The sequence below is a fragment of the Oryctolagus cuniculus genome, chromosome 3, assembly GCF_051225735.1.
Source record: "Oryctolagus cuniculus isolate XC-2025 breed Fujian yellow rabbit chromosome 3, ASM5122573v1, whole genome shotgun sequence".
NCBI lineage: Eukaryota > Metazoa > Chordata > Mammalia > Lagomorpha > Leporidae > Oryctolagus > Oryctolagus cuniculus.
The window spans coordinates 93,739,839-93,763,292 of record NC_142869.1 but is presented as its reverse complement, the minus strand read 5'-3'; the positions used below and the strand labels follow the sequence as shown (position 1 = coordinate 93,763,292).

The following is a 23,454-nucleotide window of genomic DNA, read 5'->3' as shown; positions in this document are numbered from 1 at the left end:
TGGGGACAGATATTTGGAAGTGATGTAAATTTATTAATGCATTATTGTAGACGGCACATGATGTTGATAATGCTAACCTTGATCACTTGTTTTAGGGAGATGTCTGTCAGATTTCTGCACTGAAAAGTCACTACTTTTCCACTTCATAATTAAAGTATTTGAAAGGAAATACTTAAAGAATTTGCAGCTATTCTTTCTTCTTAAACTTTCACCAGCTGTTTTAAGTAATCATTCATGGATTATATCCACTACAGTTATTAGTCTTGTGTTATAATAATGATTTTCCATTTTCCTCAATCCTTTTACATTTATTAATTGAAATTTTTGTGTAAGATAGATTTGTATCTTTTATTTATTTGCATATTTGATAGCTTCATTGAAATATAATTGACATACAATGAACAGCACATATTTAAAAGTACATTTGGCTGTTTTTAATACATGTGAAACCATCACTACAATCAAGGTAAACATATACATAACCACAAGAGATTTCCACATATTTCTTTTTAACCCCTCACACCACTTCTGTTTCCCTTCCTGTCCCCAAGCAACTGTATTTTTTCTGTCCCTCAATATTAACTGCATTTTTTTGAATTACAAAGTACATCACTTGAACATAGACAGTTTCTATTAATTTGTTTTCTGTTGCTTTTTTAACCTTTGACTCATTTTAAATAGTTTCTATTGTTATGTCCTCAGTTTTACTAATCTTTTCTTCAGTAGTATCTAATCTGTTAATTCCATCCCGTGTATTTTTCATCTTAGGCATTATACTTTTCATCTCTGAAAGTTCAACTTGAATCTTTTTCTTAGTATCTTGCATGTGTCTGTATTTTCAAGCATACAGAATATAGTTATGATAATTACTAATGTTCTTATCTCCTAATTATGAAATCTGGGCCAGTTCTGGGTCAATCTTTTTTTTTAAGATTTTTTTTTTATTTATTTGAAAGCCAGAGTTGCAGAGAAAGAGTGAGAGAGAAAGGAAGAGGGAGAGGGAGAAGCAGAGAGAGAGAGAGATCTCCCATCCACTGGTTTACTCCCAAAATGACTGCAAAAGGCAGAGCTGGGTCAATCCAAAGTGAAGAGCCAGGAGCATCTTTGCAGTCTTCCCTTGAGGGTAGCAGGGACCCAAACACGTGGGCCCATCCTCTGCTGTTTTTCCCAGACCATCACCAGGGAGCTGGACCAGAAGTGGAGCAGCCGGGACACAAACTGGTGCCCATATGGAATGCCAGCACCACAGGCTTTACCCACTTTAGCTGCTACATCACAGTGCCAGCCCCAATTTCAATCATTTTTAATTGAAATTCTTATTGATTTAATTGCAGATTTGCATGCAATTGTAAGGAATACTACACAGACATCTTGGATACCTTTATGAGATATCCTCCCATTGGTAACATTTTGTAAACCTGCAGTAAAAAAAAGGGTCTCACACTGGGGCATAGCAGGCTAAACCTCATCCTGAGGTGCCGGCATCCCATATAGACGCCGATCATGTCCCAGCTGCTCCTCTTAAAATCCAGCTCTCTGCTATGGCCTGGGAAAGCAGTAGAAGGTGGCCCAAGTGCTTAGGCCCTTGCACTCATGTGGGAGACCTGGAAGAAGTTCCTAGATCCTTACTTCAGATCAGTTCAGCTCCAGCCCTTGTGGCCATTTGGAGAGTAAACCAGTGATTGGAAGACCTCTCTCTCTGTCTCTCTCTAACTCTACATCTCAAATAAATAAATAAAATCTCTTTAAAAAAAAAAACTGTAGTAAAAGATCACAGCCAAAACATATTGATACAATATGTTCTTCTTGTTCAAATTTCTCTAATTTTACTTATATTTATTTGTGTGTGTGTTTTGTTCAGTACAGTTCTATGCCATGAGTAGGTTCATGCATCTTTTTCCATAGTCGAAGTTAAAATTAGTTGCATCACCAAAAGAATCCCTCATGGTGCCCTTCTATAAACACACTCACCTCTTTCTTGTCCCTGTCCCACCCTCCATCTCTAACCATATCAATAACTAATCTGTTCTCAATTTCTGAAATGTATCATATCAAAACTATTATATAGTAAAATCACAGAGTATATAACTTCTCAGGATTGGCTTTTTTCATTCATCATTATTCCCTGATTGATTGATTGATTCTCCTTCTCAATATGTGGTATATGTTCCTACTTCTTTGCAAATGTGATTTTTTTTTGGAACTCTATTTTTTGTTGTTTTTTTTTTGAATTCTAAACAATTGTAATTGTTTTTTTTCTTATTGAGATGTGGATATTTATGCCTTTAAATATTCTTAATCTTTATCCTGAACTGCATTTCAGTTATGAGAAAAAAATACTATTTGATCATTTCAGGTCGTGCCTCTAAGACCTGTTAGGCAGTACCAGAGCAGTGTTTTAGTCTAAGTCTACTTATTCTCCACTACTGAGTGAGACACTTCTGAGTATTCTATCCTATATCCATGTGTTAGGATGAGTATTTTATTCCTCAGGACTATGCCCTCTGACCTTTAAAGTGATCTTTCTTCAACCTGAATTACTTTCCTTACATGCATGCGCCGATCAATACTCTAATGAATACTCAAAGAGAACCCTCTGGAGATGTCTACGTTTTCTCTCTGTGTGGTTATCTCTTCCCACACTCTGTCCTGCAAACCTGCACTGACTTTGTCTCCCTTGATTGTTCAGATACATTTCCTCAACATAAAGGAATCTGCTGAAGTCCTACTAGGTTCCCTTTACCTGCATGCAGCCTAGAAACTCTCAAGGTAGTAAGCAAGGGGAGTTTTGGGGCTCACTTCATTTGTTAGCTCTTCCTTAGAGACCACTGCCTTTCAGTGCTGTGTTAAAGAAAAAAAGAAAACTCACCATTTCACATATTTTGTCTGTCTTGTCTTTTTTTTTTTTTTCTTTTTTGGTCACTTCAGGCAAGAGAGAAAATCTGGTTCATATTCTTCCATCTTGACAAGAAGCCAAAGTCCTCTGTGATTTATTCTTAATAAAATTGATTTTTATCATTTTTACATAAGATTTATTCTCTTTGATCAATACGATAGAAACAAAGTTGGGCTTTTTCTCTTATTTTCATTTTACGATTAACAGTTACTGACCAAGTAAAAGTCTTTTTCTTCTTGTTGTTTCAATTATACCCTTATGGTTTCTTTTTGTGTCTTTAGGGTTTTCTTTTTTCTTTTTATTTATTTGAACAGAAGACAGAGTTAGATGGAGAGAGTGAGAGATCTTCCATGCGTTGGTTCACCACCCAAATGTCTGCAATGGCAGGGACTGGACCAGGCTGAAGCCAGGATCCAGAAACTCCATCCTGGTCTCCCACACGGATGGCAGGGGCCCATCTTCCGCTGCCTTCCCATGCACATTTGCAGGGAACTAGATCAGAATTAGAGCAGCCAGGATTCAAACAGGCATTCATACGGGATGCCAGCATCACAGGTGGCAGCCCAACCCACTGTGCCGCAATGCCAGCCCCTAGGATTTTCTGAGTCTCATTCTGGACTTTCTACCATTTTTGTTATGTCTCTTTTCATTTTCTCTTTCTTTATCTTTTTGATCTCTCCTCTTTCTTTCCATTTAATAATTTATGAAAGCACATACTATGCCAGATATTGTGCTAAGTATCAGCAATAATGTCACAAGAAGGGTGGACAAAATCCTTGATCTTTTGGTTAAATTCTAGTGGAAGGGGCCTGCGCTGCGGCTCACTAGGCTAATCCTCCGCCTGCGGCACCGGCACCACGGGTTCTAGTCCCGGTTGGGGCGCCGGATTCTGTCCCAGTTGCCCCTCTTCCAGTCCAGCTCTCTGCTGTAGCCTGGGAGTGCAGTGGAAGATGGCCCAGGTCCTTGGGTCCTGCACCCGCATGGGAGACCAGGAGAGGCGCCTGGCTCCTGGCTTCGGATCAGCATGGTGCACCAGCCGCAGCGGCCATTGGAGGGTGAAGCAGTGGTAAAGGGGGACCTTTCTCTCTGTCGCTCGCTCTCTCTCACTGTCCACTCTGTCTGTCAAAAAAAAAAAAAAAAATTCTAGTGGAAGGGCAATAACACATAAGATCATTTCAGTTTAGTATATGTGCTATGAAGAAAACAGCATGAATTTTAAAGAGATATTTGAGGTACTATTAGTAATGCATACCAGAACAGTCTTTAGTGTACATTAACTTATTGCTTACTATCAAGCAAGATGCTTCTCAATATTATATGCTGTATGAAGTATGAGCAAAGCAGCTGTGAGAAAAGCTGCAAGAGTATTCCAGGAACAGTGAACTCCTGCAGAAGCCCAAACTCAGGACTCAGGTGGACGTGCTCAAGGGGAGAAAGACACCATGACTGGAGGGAGAGTCATTTGTTAAGAGGAAACTAGAACAAAATGAAGTCAGAGAAGTGTTCAAACATCAAATCACCTAAGGCTAAAGGGCTGCCTCTTCACTTGTATGCCTTTCCTCTTTCTTTTGAAGCATGGCTTCTTTTACCAAGCCATTTAGAAAACTGCCTGTACAACCTCTTGAGCCAGTACAGGTATCTTTGGTTTCTTCAACATTGGGCTGAATACTTACTTTATGTTCAGAGTGTCCTTTTTTATTTCTTTCTTACTTTTCTTAACTTCACATCCTTTTGGTCTTTGTACGACAGATGTTGGCCATATACATTTGAATATTTGAAGCATACTTTTTCAAAATCTTAAATAACTGCGTTACCATTCCCAGTGTACACTTCAGGGTGTTACAATATCCAAGATAACTTGATCATTATTCCTTTTTTTGGGTACTGTTATTGGTCAAAGTTAAATGCGAAGAAGCAGTTCTAACAGATAATTCTGAGCAAGGCCTCCAAAATTGTGTCATTCTACCAGTTTTTGTAATAAAGACTTCTAGCAGATTACTTCTCTCAATCCATTCTCAACACAGCAATATGAGATACCCTTGTAAAGTACAAAAAAGGTTTGTCACTCCCCTGCTATACTCTTTTGATGGCTTTTCTGATTGCAATAAAAATAAAACTAAAAAACATGATTATGGCTGTTGAGGCCTTACATGATTCCTTCCCTGCCCATTTCTCCAACGTCATCTGGTGCCACACTCTTCCTTCAGTTTCTGGAACACATTATGCACTTGTCCAGTTCTAACCATTTTGTATGCTGCTTCCTTTGCCTAGAATACTCTTCCCCTGAATGTCTTCTCATGACCCGCTTCTTTCTAATCCATCAGGTCATTTCTCAAACTTCCCATCCATCCTACCCCTCACCCTTAATCTCTCATAGTCCATTGTACTTAATGTGACCTGCAATTCTTTTATTTTTGTATTTGTTTATTGTTTTTTTACCTGTGTCCATCACTACAGTGTAACGTGCATGAAAGAAGGATCCAGATCTCTGTTGTTTCTTACAGTTGCCCTGGTGCATGGCACTATGATATATAGTACACTGTAATGAAATATTGACATTTGAGTTTATACTTAAATTATGTATTTTTGAGTGGATGAGTGAATAAGTGTATTAGAAAGAAAATCAACTTTCTCGCTCCCTGGCCATTTTTGTGGCTACTTTTGTTTGGGGGCCATCCTGCACATAAGGCAAGAATACGGTAGCAGCAAAGACAGAAATTCGGATCAACACCATGTTGATCAAAACTGGCATTTATCATTGCAGTGGCAATAATTTTGAATTGGGCACAGTGTGTGGAAAACAGTAGAGTTTGCACACTGGCTATCATTGTTCCAGATGATTCTGATATCATTTGGGAGCATGCCAGAACAGATGTTTCTTTAGTGAAACTTGCCAGAACTTGCTTAAAAAAAAAAAAAAAAGGAAAGGGAAAAAAAAAAAAATATGGGCTGGCATTGTTGCATAGGTTGCATAACTGGTAAAACCACCATCTGTTATGCTGTAATCACATAGGCTCTGGTTTGAGTCCAGGCTGCTCCACTTGCAATCCAGCCCCCTGCTAATGGCCTGGGAAAATCAGTGGAATATGGCCCAAGTGTGGGTCCCTGTCACCCACATGGGAGATCTGGATGAAGCTCTTGGCTTTGACCTGGCCCAGCTCCAGCCAATGCAGCATTTTGGGGAGTGAGCCAGCAGATGGAAGACCTCTCTGTCTCTCTGTCTCCTTATCTCTTGCTGTAACTCTTTCAAGTAAATAAGTAAATAAATCTTTAATTAGGAAGGAAGGGAGGGAGGGAAGAAGGAAAATCATAAACTTAAAAGTAACTTTTCAATGAATATTTTTCTTAATAATAAAGTATTTAAAATCCATACAGAGTTCATCTAGGTGTTGTGAAATCTTCTTTATCTGAATTATTGATTCAGTTTACCCATTTGCTCTCATAAATCTGTGGCTGAAAATATGAAGATGATTAACATGAACAGTATTGTATATCAAGCATTTTGCTAAATAAAATTTCATTTTTAATTATTTATAATTTATAATTTTATAAAATTAATAAGACTTAGTTATGTGAATTTTATATATGAATTAGATTAAAGCTGCCAGGGTTTTATTAGAAAAATAGAACTTATATGGCAGTGAGATATTTGATAATACTTGATAGGAAACCAAGGTTGAAAATATGAAATAGAATGAGATTTTTATCTGTATCATTCAGCATTAGTCTCATACTAGTGTTACATCACAGCACTTACAATATCCTGACTTTTTTTCAAAAATTGTTTTGTCTATTAAGTGTTCATGTTTAAAATATACAGATTATACTGCAATTATCTATTGGAATAATCATGCTTACAATATTAGAATTACCATTGCAGACCCATCTTAGGATTTATTACTAATAAATGACATAATTATTTATTTTAAATTTGAAATTTTGAGCTTTTCAGAAGTATTTTCTTACTAATTTGCCAAATTCCTTTCATCTGCTGTTGTTTTTGCTGTGAAAATTTATTGTTATGTTTTGGCGTGCTGTGTTTAATAGATGATTTATATGTCAACATCTGTTTTCTTATTCCATTTTTTTATATCTTTCTGACAAAAATAATGAATCAATAGCTAGTAGTGCTGCTTAGCTATGAATTAGAATTAATATATATTCCCAAATGTTATGTAACCTGTCTCAGAGACATTGAGTGTGCAGGTCATTAGAGACTGATTTGTCAGTGAAGACTGGTTAGTCTGATTCTTCAGTATCTATCTTGAGAACTATAAAAATTAAAGCATTAAAATATATCCCAACTGAAGTTTAAAAACAGAAACTACAATTAAGAGTAAAGTTTTCAAATGATAACTATAGTTAGAAATAAAGAAATCTTTATCATTTTATTCTGCACCTTTGCTTCTGTATCGAGTTGCCATGGAAATTTTTTCATTAGCATTAGATTGACTTGCCCAGAGATAAAATTGCTTGCATCATTTCATCTTCTAATGTTCCTAAAGCCTCCTAAGTCAACTTTATAGTGTTTTAACCTCCAAGTCATTCCAGATTCCCAAGAGTTCCTGCCATGCTGAGTGTTCTTGAAACTGAAATATAACACATTGATGTGTTCAATGTTAGTATCAAGGTCACTGTCATGTTTTCATTCTATAATGGTGCAAAAAAATTTTTAAATAATGCATCAAGGAAAAACTTTGAATTATAAGCTTAAGAATTCCAAGGACATTTACATAATAAAAATAAAGGCACAAAGTCAAATACTTTCATAATGACTTCTATTTAATGTTCTAGGCCCTTTTGCTATGAAACATCCAAGCCCATGATAATGAACATAGAAAACAGTTTTCAATTTGAGTAATTGGCTTCAGATACCTTTCTGTTTTATGTTAAAATCTATATTTGAGAGTAAATAATCAACTTGTGTAGATTGATAAAATAAGCTTAATTTTGTTCTTTCTAAGTGTTAGGATTGCTTCATGCCACTTAAGCGAATCTTCCATATGATTTCTAAAGTTATTCCACATTTTTAAAAGGAAGATACCATGTACCCTTTTTTTTTTGAGCACTTAGACATGTACTAGATATTCAATATATGTTTTTGAATATGTAATTTTAGTGTCTAAAGATTAAGACACAAATAATAAAATTTAGATGAATTTTTATTTTTCACAATGATAAGTCAAATGTGTCAATTTTCATAATCCTCTGAGTGCATACTTGATTATTTCTCCAGACATGATGAAGAAGACAGATTATTGTTTCAAAAGATAGGCACATCTTAAATTCATATAGATAAGATATATTACTTTCCCAGAAGATAAGACAGTTGGTCCTTCTGCCAGTATTCTATAACACTGTTTTCCTATACCTTTGACAAAACTTTAATTTAGCAATCTTTTTCAAATTTGTACAAATCTTGTCAGTGAAAAGCAGTATTCCTAGGGCCAGCATTTGGCGTAGCAGTTAAGAAGCTGCTTGGGATGCCCATATCCCATACCAGAATGTCTGGGTTCAACTCCAGGTGCTTCTATCTTATGTGCACCCAGGGAGGCAGCAGATGATGGGTCAAGTACTTGGGTTCCTGCTACTCACTGAGTTCCAGGCTCCTGACTTTAGTCTGGCCCAGCCCTAGTTGTTGGGGGCATTTGGGAAGTAAACCAGTAGGCAGATCTCCCTTCTATCTCTTTCTCTGCCTTTCAAATAAATATAAATAAATAATTTTTAAGATCTAGAATTCTTTATGGCTTTATTTCATATTTTGATTACTATAAGATTGTAAGATTGAATATCATTTCTTATGCTTACTGGCATTTTTGTATGTCCTCTTCTCTGTCCATTTTTCTTTTGGGTTCTTTTGTCTTGTTCTGAATTGATTCATAGGTTTTTTTTTTTTAATTCATTTATTTGAAAATCAGAGTTACAAAAAGCAAGGTAGAGACAGAGAAAGAGTGAAATCTTCCATCCACTGGTTCACTCCCCAGATGGCTACAATGGCCAGGGTTGAGCCAGGCCGAAGCCAGGAATGAGGAGCTTCACTGAGTCTCTTACATGGGCAACAGGGTCCCAAACACTTGGGCCATCTTCCCCTACCTTCCCAGGCCACCAGCAAGGAACTGGATAGAAAGTGGAGCAGCCAGGATACAAACCAGTACCCATGTTGGGTGCCAGTGTCACAGGTGATAGTGTTACCTGCTACCATCACAACACTAGCTGTGGATTCAGAGGTACTTTTTATACATTCCACATGTTAACACTTTCACTTTTATATACATTGCAGGCTATCATCTGACTTTCAAGGTTTTGTTAGTGGTTCCTTTACTGAATAGAAGCTTTAAATTTTTATGTAGTCAACTTTGCGAATTTTGTTCATTGTGGTATTTGCTTTTCATATCTCTTTTAGAAGGCCATCATAAATATGTCAGAAGTAAACATATTCTTTTGTGTTTTCTTAATATATTATATTTTTGTTTGGTTTAGTTTTTGGTTTTGATTTAAGTTGTGAATCAGCTGGGACGTGTTTTGTAAACTATATGTTATGGAAGTAACTCTGTTTCTTCCAGTTGCTGTAATGCCATATATTGAATTGGACATCCTTTTCCCACTGATTTAAAATACTACCACTATCATGAAGTAAATTTGCATTTATATGGGTTTATTTTTTGACCACTCTCTTCCATGAAACTACTTGCCTATTCCTGCAGCAGTACTTTTTAACATACTATAATATTGGATAAGGCAATTTCCCCTTCTTGTTTTATAAGTTAGTATTATATCCAGCCACCATCTAGCTAGCTTTCTCAGTGGTTCTAATTTTTCAGTTTGAATTTTCTAAGTAAATGATCATACTGACTGATAGTTTTATCTCTTTATGTCTATTAACCATGTCTCCTATAAGAGTTATTTGTCTTTCTAAATATTCAAAAACAATCTAATCCAATTCTACAGAAACACCTGGGAGGTGACCCATTTCTTTGAACTTTTCAAAGATTTTATCTGTTCCTACTCATCTCCCACCCAATTCAGTCCTTCTCCATTCATTTAAGATGAATTTGAGCTGTTTTTCCAAATGTCTATAGCTCCCTTACTGTTTTCTAGGTCTCTCATGTGAGTGCAGGGGCCCAAGCATTCCAAGTAGGGGCCCTGCTTTCCCAGGTCATAGCAGAGAGCTGGTTCGGAAGAGGAGTAGCCAGGACTAGAACCGCTTCCACAAGCAGAAGATTAACCTACTGCACCACGGCACCGGCCCAACATTTAATCATTTTTATGTGTTATGTTTTTCATTGGTCTATGATTATATCTACAACATCTTAGCTACTTCAGGTCACATTATTTTTTCTGCCTCTTTATACTCACTGTTCCTTTCCTTCCTCCCCTTATACCACTACTGCATATTTTTTAACTTCTTACATGCATTTATTTATTGTTAGATTCTATTTTTCATATCTTCAATAACAAAGTTATTGTATCTCAAAATCACTGCCCGTTTGTCTTTGCTCACCCAGCTTGCAAACCCTAGCCTTCATTTGTTTTTGTTTTTTTCTTACAGTCTGAGAACTTTTTATTTTGAAATCATTTCAATAGTGCAGAGGACTCAATTCACACAAATTCAGCAGTAGTTAACATTCCATCACCCTACCTTTCTTCCCCTCTCTGCGTATTTGTGTATATGTTTAGAACATTTTAATATTAGGTTGCAAGCATCACATGATCTATTTTATTTTTTGCTTTTTCCATGCCTATACTCAATAAGCCAGAAGGTCCAACTCTATCCATAGTGTTGTCTGATAAGTCATGTTCTACAAGATAAGGTTACACTTGGCATTCTGCCATAATTTAAAATCACTGACATCAAATTGGCTTTCAATATTGCTAGCATATGAATATTTTCCAAATTTGCAAACACATGAGTATTAGTCAATATCATTTTCTTATCATGTTCTATTTTTATGAGAATTTGATCAAATAATATATCTTAAGTGATTTCAGTTGTTTGGAGTCATTAGGCTTTCGTTTATAGCCAAGCAATTTGACTGATTTATTTACTTATTTGCCATTAATTTATTTAGTGCTTACTTCAGGCCAGGCACTGAGCACTTCATAAATCTTTATGTATTCAATTCTCTCAACAACACCGTATGGTGGGTACTATTATTATATTCATTTTGGAGATAAACAAACTGAGGGATAGTGAAGTAGCATGTCCTAAGTCACACACCAGATACCAGAGTTAATGTTTTTTCTTTTAATTTTTATTTACTTATTTAGTTTACTTGAAAAAACAGAGAGAGCAAGAGCGAGAGAGAGAGAGAGGCAGGTTTACTGAGATTTCCATCTGCTGGTTAACTCCCTAGATGCCCACAACAGCCGTAGCTGGGCCAACCTTATAGTAAGACCTAGAAATCAGTCTAGGTCTCCCACCTGGGTAGCCGGGTCTCTAGAACTTGAGCCATCACCTGCTGCCTCCCATAGTGTGTGTTAGCAGGAAGCTGGAATTAGGAACAGAGCTGGAACTCAAACCCAGGCATTCCAATATGGGATGCAGACAGCTAAGCTGATACACTCAATACCTACCCTAGAGAGGTAGAATTTTAATCCCAGTAGTGTGGATCTAGAATGCATTCTCTTAACCAATATATTATGTTAATTTTCCCAATTTCATGCTACTTTTTAAAAATGTGTGTCTGTAATTCTTATAGATTTATGTAATTACCTGTAAATTTCCCATAGATTGTGTTAATTGTATATTTCAGATCTTGTACATATTTATTAATTCTAGCTCGGTTGACTTATCCATTTCTCAGAAATGTTTTTTGACTTTTTTTAAAGATTTTTTTTACATATTTATGAAAGGTAGAGTTACAGAGAGAAAGAAACACACAGAAAAATATCTTCTATCTGCTGGTTCACTTCCCAAATGGCAGCAATGGTCAGAACTGGGCTAATCCAAAGCCAGGAACCAAGAGCTTCTTCCATATCTCCCACATGGGTGCAGGGGTCCAAGTACTTGGGCCATCTTCTACTGCTTTCCTAGGCCATCACAGAGAGCTGGATCAGAAGAGGAGCAGCCAGGACACGAACCAGCACCCATATGGGATGCCAGCATTGCAGGCAAAGGCTTATTAGCTCACTATTCCACAGCACTGGCCCCAACATATTTTCAAATAGAGATTGATCAGTTTTTCATTGTAATTCTCCCATTTTTATTTTATGGACATTTTAACATATCTGTTCTTAGTTATTATTTCTCTCTAATAGATCATCTATCTAACAGAGAAAAACTTTTTATAACTATTTTTTAAATAGTCAGATAATGAAATGAACATAAACCTTAGATTCCAAATTACATCATCATTCCACCATGAAATTCACTCTCAGTCACCAACAAAAGAGAAGGACTCTTACACAACACAATTTGAACCTGTAGTTATTTTATTGACTAAAACAGTCAGCTGGGACACGGGAGCCTTCTTCAGAAGAGTGCTATAGATAGCTAAGTGCTATGGATAGCTAAGATAGCTCCAGCTGGCTCTTTTATTATTTAGTGTAGGGTTCAGCTAGTAACATAACAATAAGCAATGTATAGCTGTACTAATCATTGTAAAAAAAATTACAAGCAGGCACAAGCAAGAGGAGATATAAGCATCACATTACATATTTATGGTGGGAAGCAAAAATTCATGTTGCTCCTGGTGATCATGTTCTTGGCTCATTTTCTAGGCTCTTGAAGTATGATAAGGAGTTTTCCTTAAAGTAATACCCAATAATAACCCAATAGCCTTCTGCTTACTATAGCCACCATGTTCCATTTAGGAAGGTGTGCCTTCACAAGGCCTCCTTAGGCTGAAGCAGGACCACAGTCATGTCCAATATTCAGGAGGTGGTGGCCTCACTGTAGACACTTAGACAGTATCCTCTAACTTTCAACTGGTTCATTCCCCAAATGGCTGCAATGGCCCGTGCTGGGCCAGGCCAAAGCAATGAGCCAGGAGCTTCTTCCAGGTCTCCTGCATGGGTGCAAGGGCCCAAGGACTTGGGCCATCATCCACTGCTTTCCCAGGCACATTAGCAGGGAGATGGATCAAAAGCAGAGCAGTTGGGACTCAGACTGGCACCCATATGGGATGCCAGTATTGCAGACAGCGGCTTAACCTACTGCACCACAGCACTGGCCCCACATTGAACTTTCTTTAGTTTATGATATTTTAAATATACGTTCAGTCAACAGTCTTGTTAGATCAAGGCCTTTCCTTATGCTTTACTGATTGAAGTACAGCATTGTCTTTTCACCAAAAGTATAGCATCAAATTTTTCCTTTTATTTATTTTCTTTACTTTGGAGGAAAATAAGAACTCAAAGGTAACTTGCAAAATTGTCTGAATGCAGAATTATTCAAGATTTTTAGCCCCTCCCCCATTCTCATTTCTCATCTCATTCAACCTTATTTTTTAATAATTTGAAAATTTTAACTGACCAATATAATTTATATATGTGTATGTGATGTTTTGACACATGATACATTGCATAATGTCCAATCAGAATAAAGATCTCTGTCTTCTCAACTATTTAACATTTCTTTATGTTGAAAACATTCAAAATCCTTTCTTCTAGTTGTTGATACTTTTGTTTACAGAACTATACAGTGTATGATTATCACTTAAAGTCACGCTACAGAGCAATAAGAGCCTAGTGTTACAAGTCTGCTTTCACCATAATTTGCATGGAAACAATCATTTACTTTTTGTACTTATGTTTTATGCATTTACAAAATACTTTATTAAATTTTAGAACACCAAATGTTATGACTCAGACAGCTTTGGAAACAGTATAGCTGATACTGAAAATCCTACAGCTGGTTAGACCAGAGGTAAACTTACTGTTTCAAAAAGGAAATGCAGGATTTTTTTTAAGGTTTATATATTTGAAAGGCAATATATTTATTTGACAGAGAGAGAAACAGGTAGACAGAAGGAAAGAGGGAGAGATATTCCATCCACTGGTTCACTCCCCAAATGGAGCAACAGCCAGGGCTGGGCCAGGCCAACACCAGAAACCAGGAACCCCAGCCCAGTTTTCCATGTGTGGGTGACAGGGACCCAAGTACTTGAACCATCTTCCACAGCTTTCTCGGGCACATTGGCAGGGGGCTGTATCAGAAATAGAGCAGCTAGGACTCCAATATGGCTGCACCACAATGCCAACCCTTTGATCAAGTCAGTTAATATTTAAGTGAGGCTTAAGGGAATTTCTTTGAGAGTTCATATCAGAATATGCTATTCAAGTAAATAAAAGTAAAAATCCTAAGTTATTTTTATATCCCACAAATGTAATTATCTGCAAGTAACTACATATGAGTGAAATTGCAATTATAAGATACCTATAAGGCCGGAGCCGCGGCTCACTAGGCTAATCCTCCGCCTTGCGGCGCCGGCACACTGGGTTCTAGTCCCGGTCAGGGCGCCGGATTCTGTCCCGGTTGCCCCTCTTCCAGGCCAGCTCTCTGCTGTGGCCAGGGAGTGCAGTGGAGGATGGCCCAAGTGCTTGGGCCCTGCACCCCATGGGAGACCAGGAGAAGTACCTGGCTCCTGCCATCAGATGAGCGCGGTTCGCTGGCCGCAGCACACTGGCCGCGGCGGCCATTAGAGGGTGAACCAACGGCAAAGGAAGACCTTTCTCTCTGTCTCTCTCTCTCACTGTCCACTCTGCCTGTCCAAAAAAAAAAAAAAAAAAAAAAAAAAAAGATACCTATAGCAAGCAATATTTATGTCAGAGATGTCATGAATCCATGATACCAAAGCAATTTTTAGGCTTGTGCACCTGAGCTCATCCTGTACCAGAGAGATGGGATTTTTTTTAACTATAAAAATAATTTTTTTAGCAGTAGACATGCTAGAAAAGTTTCTAAAAACAAAATTTTTAAAAGCTGTATTGCTTGATATTCTTGTATTGGTTCTTTTTTTTTTTAAAGATTTATTTGTTTGTTTGAAAGAGTTACTTAGAGAGGGAGAGAGAGAATGGGGTATCTTCCATCTGCTGGTTCATTCCTATTTGGCCACAACAGCCAGGGATGGGACATGCCAAAGACAAGAGCCAGGAGCTTTTTCCAGGTCTCCCATGTGGGTGGCAGGAGCCCAAGCACTCTTCCACTACTTTTTCCAGGCCATTAGCAGAGACCTGGATCAGAAGAGGAGCAGTCAGGACAGGAACCAGTGTCCATGTGATATGCCAGCGTTGCAGATGGCAGCTTTACCTACTCCACCACAACGCCGGCCCCAAGCTCTCTAATTCTTTGTGATTAGGTTCTTCCCTGCCGCATGTACATCTTTTTTTTTTTTTTTTTTTAAGATTTATTTATTTATTTGAAAGAGTTACACACAGAGAAGGAGAGGGAGAGAGAGAGGTCTTCCATCTGCTGGTTCACTACCCAATTGGCCACAACGGCCGGAGCTGCACTGATCCGAAGCCAGGAGCCAGGAGATTCTTCCAGGTCTCCCATGCGGGTGCAGAGGCCCAAGGACTTGGACCATCTTCCACTGCTTTCCCAGGCCATAGCAGGGAACTAGATCCAGAAGTGGAGCAGCTGAGACTCCAACCAGCACCCAGATAGGATGCCGGCACTGCAGGCAGCAGCTTTACCCGCTATGCCACAGCGCCGGCCCCTCCAGGTACATCTTAATATTAATAAATATGTACAAGATTGAACTTTTATAAAGTCTTGCTTTTCTAGCTTATATAGAAATGATAGAATTAGAAGAACCTGAAAGAACATTCATTTTATAGGAGTTTCCTCAAGGTTTTCCAAGTGTTGGACACAACATTTAACTTTTTGAAATATATTACTTGAGAGATCATAAAACCTTTTGGTAGTTTATTGTCTTATTTGTTTGTTTGAAAGATAGGGAAGTATAAAATGTGGGACTGTAATAAAACTCTTTTGGTAGTTTACATTTTTATGCACTACTGACTGAAAGCTCTCCTACTAATTTGCATGTACTGATTTGGACTCTGCCATCCACAGGAGACCTGGATTGATTCCCAGCTCCTGGTTTGGTTTAACCCAGCCACACTTCTTATGATCTTTCGGGGAGTGCTCTAGCAGAGGTGAGATCTGTCTTCATTCCTCTCTTTCTGTCTGTCTGTCTCTCTGCCTTTCAAATAAAGGAACAGTTAATTAATTGATTAAATTATTAGAAAAATAACACAAATATAGTTTAAAAAGAAAAAAGTGGGAAGAAATCTTCCTATGCCCATAGAACAGCACATAAATAGGCATAGAGTTGTGAGCAGATCACACATTTCCAGGAGAGTTAAATGCAGAGAATACCCTGGTGTTTTAGGAGGAATGATGAATAGGCAGTTTTAGGCTTTGAATGATTGAAGAATGGAAGTAATGAAATGTGAAGACTTCTTATTTTATGCTGTAGGTATTCCTTTTTTATTTTAATTCTATGCCTAAGTGTTAAGTTTGTTTGGAAATACAGGCCCACATTTTATACTTCCCTATCTTGTGGTAACTACCACTCAATGCTAAGCATGGCAAGGGCTTAGTATATGCTTACTGGTGAATTGTGATGCATCATTCACTCAACAGATATTTTTGGATCCAGCATTTGTAAGGTTCTGTACTTCATCTTTTGGGAAATAAAAATAAGATGTGATGCAAAGCCTACAAGAGGCTATTGAATCCAAAGCAAAAATAGCAGGAATTTTTGTCTGTTATGATGGCTTCTAAACCCCATGTGCTTATGGAGCTTGCATCCTTGTCAGAGGAGACAGATAATTATAGGATAAATAGTAAACTGTATCAGTTATGATAGATAATGATAAATACTACAGTAGAAAAAATACAAGGGGACAAATTATCAGAAAGGAAAATAGAAGGTAAAGTTCTATAATTTTTCTTACATCAGTTTCTTCAACTCTAGGATAGAAAAAATGAAAGGACGTGACTTGCAGGGTTGTGATGATGCTGAAATGAGTATATCCATGTCTACATAAACTGCTCAGTATAGTTCAGAGAAGATGACGAGAGAAATGTTAGCTAACATTGTTTATACATTTGGCTGAAATCACTTTGGCACTATAGTCATCTTTTCCTCACTGATGGACTTCTTTCATTAAAGGATGTACTTTCGAACGATTTTAAACTGCTTTATATAAGGGTGATACTCCTTCACCCATATCTGTTCATTTTGGCTCCTGCTTCTTAGCACTCAATCTAATATTCCTTTCTTATTGAAGTGAATCATCATTCTTTGATTCCTTTTCTAGAAAACAGTATTTGCTTATCTAGATGTCAGCTCATCATTTTCTATTTCAGGCATGAGGCCGGCACCTATGTCTTCCTGTGGAAAATATTCATTAATGCTTCATCAGTTATCACATATCAAGGTTAAAGGGTCAGAGAAAAGAAGCCTTTATGTTTGCTTACCAACTAAAAATGATGGCAATTTTGAAAATGTTATTAACAGACAGAAATGTAAAATCTCTGATTTTAATCTTTTGGAACTAAGACTGTTTGCAAGGGTTAGGTGATGTGTCAGCCCTCCTAGTAACTACTCTTTATATTACTCTTGTTAGCTATTTACATCCCTAGGTATATTAGATTATTTCAAAAAGTCTGTGGACAAATGGAATTAAAATTGCACATTTGCCATGAAATTTTTCAAGACTGACACCCCTCACCTTAAAAACTAGATTAACTGTGTCTTTGTGCTCACTTAGCATTTTATACATGGTCCTTTCGTAGCCAGTTCCATTCGATGTTATAATTATGTTTCCCATCCTGCATTTCTCTGATAATAAATTTCCTTGAGATGGGAGCTGTGTTTTTTTTCAAGTTTGGTGCCCCAGTATCTGTCATAGTGCCTCACACATAGCTAGTTCCCAATAAATACTCAACACATTAAATACAATTCCTGGGGTAGCTTTAGTATGAGAATTATAGAAATGTACTCATTTAATCTTGCTGATGCTTCCCTTAGCTGCTCCTTTGTCTCTCTTGGCTGCTTTCTGAAGGCATCACTGCTCAAGCATGGTGCCACATCCCATCATGCACATTTACCTGTCCTGCTCCAGCCCCAAATCATTCCTAATAGTCTCATAATAATGTAGTCAGCGGAAGGTAGCCCCAGAAACAGAACAAAACCTTGGACACTAGGTTCTCTATCAGGAAAGACCTAGGAGATGAAGGAGTACTCCGTGGAGAAACTATGATATAGAATATGTGGCCCCTAAATCCTCCAAGTTAAAAGCTTGACTTTGCTAGTGCTCTCTAGAGTGGGGGACCTTTGAAGCCTAACACAGACCCTCTATCCTTAAAAAGATAATTTATATACCAGATGATCTATGTATTTATTTTTGTGTATTTGTTTCCAGTAGCTGAAAGACTTGTACCTGCTCTCCAGGTTACCAACCTAATAATATCAGAATATCTATCCATAAAATCCATCAAATAATCAGAAGAGTGTTCAGTAGCCATGGAAACAGTAAAATGAATTTGACTGTCTGATTAATTTGCCCAGGCTGAGTAGCAGCATTCTAACATAACTGAGAGCAGCAGTACCTCCCTGAAGACCAGAAGATGGAGTAAGGGGTTATAAGGTCTCGGGTACACCTTTCAAAGACCTTCAGAAATATTTTTCTTATTTGCTACAAGAAAATAATTTAAATCCAGGGGGAAAAAATCAGTGGCATTGTTCATATCTTTTTTTTTAATTGTTCATATCTTAATAATAAGTAATAGTACAATTTGTTTTCATAATTCCTTCATTGCAAGATGAATTATGATAATGGTAATGTGATATTGCCAATGATGGTGCTAAGAAAGGAAGACTGTTGAACTCCAGTGAGACTTCTGTGTACCCCTTTATCTCTTATAACTCAGGAATCACTGAACTGTGGGTCAGTTCAGTTTTACTGAGATAGTCACCTGTGTGCTTGTGGTTTTAGCTGGCTTATGTCACTCTTACATATACTAGTAATGTGTGGTGGTCTAATGAGAGTTCATCCTCCACATTTTGGAAGAAACTGTGAAGTAGAGGTTAAATGGTCATTTTTTTTAAATGGGTTGTACCTCTTGCCAAGGGCTACAACAAGTCCTTCAACCCTTATCTGAAGGTCCTTTCTGTTCCAGAAGTTGGAAACCCAAATGCCTACAGAGGCCAGGCTGATGGGAATGAAGCAGGAAGCCACTGCAGTGACCTGGAGAGCCAAGTCCTTTCTGGAGGAGCAGCCACTGCTCTATTCCAGATAATTGTTGCAAGGCAGGAATGTTGACCTAGTGTTTCCACATTGTCCAGTTTCTCAGGTAAAGCAGGAAATGCAAATTTTCATGTGAAATCTTTCGATGTAAATACTGTCAATTAATTCACTTACATTATTATTTGAAACCATAGATAAGCCAAACGCTTCTGGAAGTGAGATTTGGTACAAAGTCCTCTGGTTTATAACTGCTCTTATATTTTGCTTATCGATTTGTTAAATTAGAGACTTTATTTTCTACAGGTTTTGCTTTTCTTCAATATGTCTACTTAAATACTTTATGCTTTGTTTTATGATATTGAAACTCTTCCCCTCCAACCTGAGCACATTAGTGTTCCTTAGTTGTTTTATTTTCTCTGCCACCCTCAACATTCTAGATTGCAATCACTCAAATGTTACATGAAGTCTCCTTGAGACACTTGAAATATGATACTGCTAACCATTTATTCCTTTCGTTCCTGATTTGTGAGTTGCATAAACACAATAGAAGATCATTCATTTCATGGGACTTAGTAGGCTCCCTTTGCTAAAATCCACAGGAAGACAGTTCTCCTCCTCCCCAGACACTGATTGGACCTGAGCACTCCTAAAAATTTATTCATACTCAGAGACAAAGTCTTTGGATGTGTCTTCAGACTAAGGAGTTGTCCTATTTTAACTTTGAGAGGAACCTGATTTTCATGGCTTATAAACAAAAGATTTAAATGTAAGACCCAAGAGTATGAAATTATCAGTGGAAGTACTTGATGATATTCGTCTGGGAAAACATATTTTGGGTACGACCTCAAAAGCAGGGACAACTGAGAAGACAACCAACAGAATGAGGATACAACTTACAGAATGGGAGAAGATATTTGAAAACTATACACCTGCCAAGGGTATATAGTATCTAAACTATGTAAGGAACTCAAAAGCAAAACCAGAATAACCCAATATTAAATTGGACAAAAGACCTGAATAGACATTTCTCAGAAGAAGACATACAAATGGCCTACTAGGTTTATAAAAATACTCACCATCACTATCTATTAGGGAAATGTAAATCAAAAGCACAATGAGGTATCTCCTCCCCCCAATTTAGCATGGCTTTTATCAGAAAGATAAGAGAACAAGTATTGGTGAGAAGGTAGAAAAAAGAGAATCCTTATACACTGTTGGTGGAAATGTAAATCAGCATATCCATTATGGAACAAAGTGTGGAGATGCCTCAAGAAACTAAAAATAGAGCTACCACATGATCCAGCAATCTTGCTTCTAGTTATATTTATCCAAAGGAAATGAAATTGATATGTCAAAGAGATATCTTCTCTCCTACGTTTATTGCAAAACTGTTCACAATAGCTAAGATGTGAAATGAGTCTGAGCATATATCAACTGATGAATGGATAAAGAAAATTGGTATATTTACAAATAGGATACTAGTCAGCCATTTAAAAAGAATGAAATCATGCCTTTTGTGACAGCATGGATGAACTTCAATGGCTTTATGTTAAATGAAATAAGACAGGCAGAGAAAGGTGGTCTCACTTATATATGGAATCTTTAAATATTGATCTTTTACAAGTAGAGAATATAATGGTGGTTACCAGAAACTGGAATGATTAGATGGAAGGGAAGATGGGGAGAAATTGGCCAAAGGATACATAATTACCAAGTAGATAGGAAGAATAAATACCAGGAGATCTCCTGTATAGAAAAGTTACTATAGTTAATGGAAATACTTTGTAATATTGAAAAATGTAAAAATTGTTTTGTACTATATGACCCAAAAAATAACTATGTGAAGTAATTATTTTAGTGAAATCCAAACTTGAGTTAGAATTAGTTAAATCTAACCAATCCGCAATGTATACATACTTTAGATCAGATAAAGACATAGAATGTTATATGTCAATTTAAAAAATAAATAAATTTTAAGTAGACGTAGTAGAGTGAGTGTTTGCACAGCAGTTAAGTCTCTGCTTGGAAAGCTTCTATCTCATATCCAGGTGTCTGGTTTGAATCCCAGCTACCCTTCCTCAAATTCACCTTCCTGCTAACATGCACCCTAGGAGGCAGCAGGCGATGGCTCAAGTAGATGGGTCCCTGCCACCTATGTGGGAGACCTAGATTGAATTCTAGGTTCCTGGCTTCAGTATGGCCCAGTCCTGGCTATTGCGGACATTTGGGGAGTGAACCAGCAGATGGAAGTCTCTTTCTCTCTGTCTCTCCTCCTTTCAAATAAAAAGATAAAATAAATAAATAAAATTTAAAAATCAAATACTCATAGTAATGTAATTTTGAAGGTCATGGGGGTATATGTTGCCTTTATTTGCTACTAATTTCTTCAAGTAAGAATTTGTGTCCACTGCCAAATGAATTGAAGAGTGCTGAACATTTTTGAAGGAAAAGAATATGTGGATATTAGTTGTTTCTACATATAGTCATGTGCTGCATAATAGCAGTTTCATTAAGAATGGACCATGTGGATAGTTGCATCCTCTGAGTACAATGGTGAGGTGGGCATTGTGGTGCAAAGGGTTAAGCCACTACTTGGGACACCAGATTATAGTATCAGAATGCCCATTGGAGTACTGGCTCCTCCATTTCTGATCCAGTTTCCTGCTAATAGAAAGGCAGCAGATGATGGACAAAGTAGTTGGGTCTCTGCCACCACACAGTGGACCCAGATAGAGTTCCATGCTCTTGCCTTCAACATGGCCTAGCCTTGCTGCAACCATCTGGGAAGTAAACCAACAGAAAGATCTCTTTCTCTGTTTCTCCCTCTCTGTCACTCTACCTTTCAAGTAAACAAATCTCTTTTTCAAAAGTAAAATGGAACTGATTAATTCCTATCAGCTACTCACATCATAGCCATTACTCACATATTTCTGGTGATGCTGGTATAACCAAGCCTACTGTACTGCCAGTTCTATGCAAGTATAGCACATAAACTTTTTAGAGAACATAACACTTGATAAGGAAAGCAAACAACTGCTACCTTTTGTATGTTTACTGTTTTTTATTGCTGTTCAAGTACACCTACCCATTAAAAAGATTAGGTTATTGTAAAACAGTATGCAGTCAGCAGCAGCCTCATACAGTCTTGTTTGGGTGACCATACTCTGTGATGTTTGCACAATGATCAAATCATCTCAACCATGCATTTCTCTGACTGTATTATTGTCACTGGGCAATGTGTGATTTATTGCATAACCCGAAGTGGGCACACATGTAATCCACAATGATTTTCTTATAGTACAATTTTAAGAAGAAAACTGTGTGTGTGTGTATGTGTGTGTGTGTATGAGATTTAAACTGCATGTTGTAACTTCTATCTGGAGTAGCCAAAATACTAGCAAAGCAAGGATAAGATGTTAAAATTGCCCTTAAACTTGCTTAGTATACTGTTAAATAGAATATGTAAATAAATGCAATTATTTTATTAATATTTCCTATGAGGAATTTCACTATAGTACAGGAAAGCAAAAATAAATAAATAAATAGGTAAAATATGCTGAGGGCCAACATAGAGAAATAAATCAGAAACAATTTTTCCTTCATAATTTATACATTTTATTGATTACTTTAGAGATGTTCTAGTGTGAAGTATTACTGTTCCTTAAAACAGTTTTCAAAGTTTTTTGAAAATATGTGAAGAACATGTATTTGAGAGCTAGTGATTATTCACTCTTTGGCTTTTAAGAAAGGAAGCATAGTAAGTACTTTCTACAAATGCATACAGAGCCTCACTTTCTACTTCTTTATGTTTTTCAAGGGCACAAAGGGAAGCCTTAATTTGCAGTTCTCTGTCTCATCTCCTTTTTCTTTGCAATCATGTGGCATGGCAAGGGCAAACAGAAAATTCAGTAATATGTCATAATTCACATGAAAGAAGAGAACTGGATAATAGATGGGAGAATTATAAGTGGGAATCTAATTTAGACTTAAGGCAATTAAAGACTGGGGAAACCAGGGAAGACCTCTCTGAGAAAGTGACAAGTACACTGAGATCAGTAGGAGCTATTTTAATGAAGAAAAAGAGCTTGGGGATGGGAGTTAGTATTCCAAGTTGAAAAATTTTAGACCCATTAAAAGGGATAGCCTTAATTTTTTCTTTTTAGTATTTAGGTCATCCATGTTAATACAGGGTTCTTTCTGAATCTCTATGTCTTTTTCTCTACTTGGCTAAAACTGAAAGAAATAATAGCATAATACTGACACTAGGTCTGTGATTATTTCTAATAAAAAGCTTCCTTAATTCGTATAAGGATCAGGGAAACATTAATAGCACTTCTATAGATATATAACTTAAT

The 23,454-nt window shown here is 37.1% G+C and overlaps 1 protein-coding gene across 18 annotated transcripts in view; it reads left to right on the top strand.

Annotated features, from left to right (window-relative positions):
- MBD5 (methyl-CpG binding domain protein 5) overlaps nt 1-23,454 on the top strand; it is a 489,398-nt gene that overhangs the window by 390,086 nt on the left and 75,858 nt on the right. For 13 of the 18 annotated variants that reach the window (XM_070070952.2, XM_089329196.1, XM_089329193.1 and 10 more), the window contains one exon: nt 19,032-19,205. The exons of 2 other annotated variants lie outside the window; for them this stretch is intronic. The gene's annotated coding sequence lies outside the window, so the exon portion shown is untranslated. Of the gene's footprint in view, nt 1-15,914; nt 15,998-19,015; nt 19,206-23,454 lie in introns of all 18 variants that reach the window. 3 more of the 18 variants (XM_089329194.1, XM_017342829.4, XM_089329195.1) reach the window with 2 other exon arrangements.